Genomic DNA, 3319 nt, shown 5'->3' with positions numbered 1-3319 from the left:
AAAACAGACAAAGTTAGCAGTAAAAATACAACTATCTGTTCTTGATACGTGGAAACTCTTTGTCAGAAAGCTACATCTTAATCTGATTGTCCAAATCATTAAAATATGGATGATTCAGTGCCATTTTGCCAGAAATTCGTTTGGCAGATTCATAGACTAACATTTTCGAGAGCAGATCCAAGCCATTTTCATCCTAGTTTTTAACATGAGATGCCAGGCTTCCTGGTTTCCACTTGGGAAATGTATTCTTATAGTCCTGTAAAGATTCCACTTCTGACCACACTTCATTATTGGGAGTGGCCAAAGCTCTGAAAATTCTGAAAAGTTGATCAATTTCTGAATCCCCATGGAAAAGTGGTTTCTTGGTTGCTAATTCTGCAAATATGGTGCCTATACTCCAAATGTCAACTGGAGTCGAGTAGCAAGCTGACCCCAGCAATACTTCTGGTCATCTATACCACAGTGTTACCACCTCATGTGTGTATACTCTAATAGGTATTCCAAAAGCTCTGGCAAGGCCAAAATCAGCCAGTTTAATTGTTCCTTTGTCATCAGTCAATAGATTTTGAGGTTTTTAAGTCTCTGTGCAGAACTCTTCTGGACTGGCAAAAGATAATCCCTTGTAGGATTTGGTACACATAACTCTTAACAAGTGAAGAATCCATGAACTGACCAAGAGGGATGGAATATAACTATTTCTTGAGATCCATGGAAAGGAATTCAAAGATGAGATATAACCTGGAATCTTGCATAAGCACATCTTGAAGACTGACTATATTTGGATGATGAAGTTCTATTAATAGAGAAATTTCCCAAATTGCAGTACTAGGAACCCCTTCTTCTTCACTTTCTAGTCTGATTTTCTTCATGGCTACCACTTGACCTGTAGTTTTGTGTCTACCCTTATACACAACTCCATAGGTACCTTCGCCAATTTTCTCTATTTTGGAATAATCTTCCATAGTTAATCAGCAGATTTGGTAGATCCTCAGCAACTCTACCCGGCTTATTATCCCACAAGGAAAGTGGTGGTGGCTACCATGTCAGCGTCCCTCTTGACTCAACTTCCAAAAGCCAGCTTTAGCCATCTGTATGTCTTCTTTGTAAAAGTGTCTATCATGTCTTCTGCCCATTTCTTAACTGGATTATTTGATTTTTTTTAAAGATTTTATTTATTTATTTGACAGAGAGAGACAGCGAGAGCAGGAACACAAGCAGGGGAGAGGGTCAGAGGGAGAAGCAGGCTTCCCACCAAGCAGGGAGCCCGATGTGGGACTCGATCCCAGGACCCTGGGATCATGACCCAAGCCGAAGGCAGATGCTTAATGACTGAGCCACCCAGGCACCCCTGGGTGGAATATTTTATATATATATCTTTTAGAACCATGTATTCTGAAGTATGTTTCCAATAAAAAACATTCTTGTAGAAAAAAATTAATATCTTTAACTGAGGGTACCCATTTAAAATAAAGCATATCAGAGGGGAGGTGGGTGGGGGGATGGGTGAAATAGGTGAAGGGGATTAAGAGTACACTTATCATAATGAGCACTGAATAATGATGTATAAATTTTGAATTACTATATTGTACACCTGAAAGTAATATAACATTGTATGTTAACTATACTGGAATTAAAATTAAATACATAATAACAAAAAAGAACCATAAGCCAAATCCTCCAAAATCCAAATAAAGACAGAAACTAGTAAAAAAAAAAATCCAAAAGTCTAAATAACACAATAAGCAAAATCTGCTTCCTAGTAACCAAGGTGAAAGATCTATGGTTCTAATCTTAGGTCTTTAGCTTATTTCTAGGATTAATATTCAGCTAATTGTGCTGTCTTCCCCTTCATAGAATCTGAAGTCCAGCACAATTCCCACATTCCTGGGACACTGGCTGCTTGTTTCCTTCTCTACACAGCCCAGCCAGAATAAAGGGAGAGAAAATTTTCAGGAGTAGAATTCTTGTTGGCCAAAATTTTAGGCATGGATATGTGTTGTGTGTTAATAAAACTAACTCTATTTTAACAGAGATAAATGTTAGCCAAACTAAACCTAATTTAGTCTGCCAATACATGTGAGGACTCCTGGGTCTCATAAGCACTGGGGGAGGGAGGGGGCGTAAAATGTGAATGCCTTCTAAGTTATTATGTCCTAAAACTTCCCAGCCAAAACTTGTGACTTAGAGTTCTTTGCAAAAATCTCCTTTCTCTATAGTTTTCTCTTCACAGGCTAAACTTTAACTGAAGAGAAGCAGTATGCCTTCTTATGGTTAATGATATCAACTATTATTATGAATCTGAGGACAAAACTTATCTCAGCATTAAATATTAGTTGACACATTTGATTGGTTGAATAATATATCATTGAGTATGAAGTGTATAGTAATATATATCAATGAAAGTAGAGGCAGTTTGATACTTTAGTGTCCAAAAGCAACTTTTGGTGTTTGCCAAAGGAAGAATCCTTCTAGTTATCAAAAACAAATTTTTCTGAAGGTGGAGTAGAGGAGAATTCTGGGAATTAAGTCTCTAAATGGTAGATTATGGCTTGAAATAATTTCCCCTTTGTACTTTTTTAAAATTCACATTAAAAAACACTGCTTTTTCATTCCACCCAGAACAATTTTGGACACAAAAAAATTCCTTTTTCTTTGTTATCTTTCATACAAATGGGAAATACTATGTTTTTCTAATGTTTCCAAAAACATTATTAAACATTACTAAAAACAAAAGTGGATGAGAGCAAATAAAGTACAAAAAATGAGCATTAAAAAATAATCAGGTTGACAAACATGTTTTCTCAACCTCTCATAGCTTCTCTGATTCACAAACTCAATTTCACATGATCTGAGAAATTCAGTAGAAATTTCTTTTTTGTAAATTTTTAGACTCACCTCTTCACTTCCATTTTCTTATTTGTGCCTTCCCTACACTACAGAGAGACTGTGATAGGCAACTATTTTGGAAGAAAACAATGGGTGGAAAGTCAGATCATTAGTGTTTTCATGAGTAATCATAAAATTCTCATATTTCTCTTGGGAAAGCAAAATAGAAAGGGGCATTGAAACCTCTAACTTCTTCCTCACTTGGGAAAGACAAAGGGTTCTTCTTTCACAGAACCAGAAAGAGGCCTCAGGAGGCACTTCTCAAAAATATATTATGAAATTCCAATGATACAATAAATGTGAAGTAAAAATAAGGGCTAATAGGTTACCCTGGTAATTAGAAAGACCCTCAAAGTATCACATTCACTTATGATGTTTGTCTAATTATGCTACATCTGACATAAAACAATAAAGATTCATTCCATTTTTGTCT

The 3319-nt window shown here is 36.0% G+C and overlaps 1 pseudogene; it reads right to left on the bottom strand.

The window, feature by feature from the left end:
• Positions 1-463: 463 nt before the first annotated feature.
• On the bottom strand, positions 464-1010 carry LOC112819617 (cyclin-dependent kinase 1 pseudogene; annotated as a pseudogene).
• Between the last annotated feature and the right edge of the window lie 2309 nt (positions 1011-3319).

Source organism: Callorhinus ursinus, unplaced genomic scaffold (genome assembly GCF_003265705.2).
Source record: "Callorhinus ursinus isolate GAN/ISIS: 27379988/994484 unplaced genomic scaffold, GSC_fseal_2.0 scaffold40, whole genome shotgun sequence".
NCBI lineage: Eukaryota > Metazoa > Chordata > Mammalia > Carnivora > Otariidae > Callorhinus > Callorhinus ursinus.
Note: the sequence above shows the minus strand (reverse complement) of the source record. Positions and strands in the feature narration are given on the sequence as shown.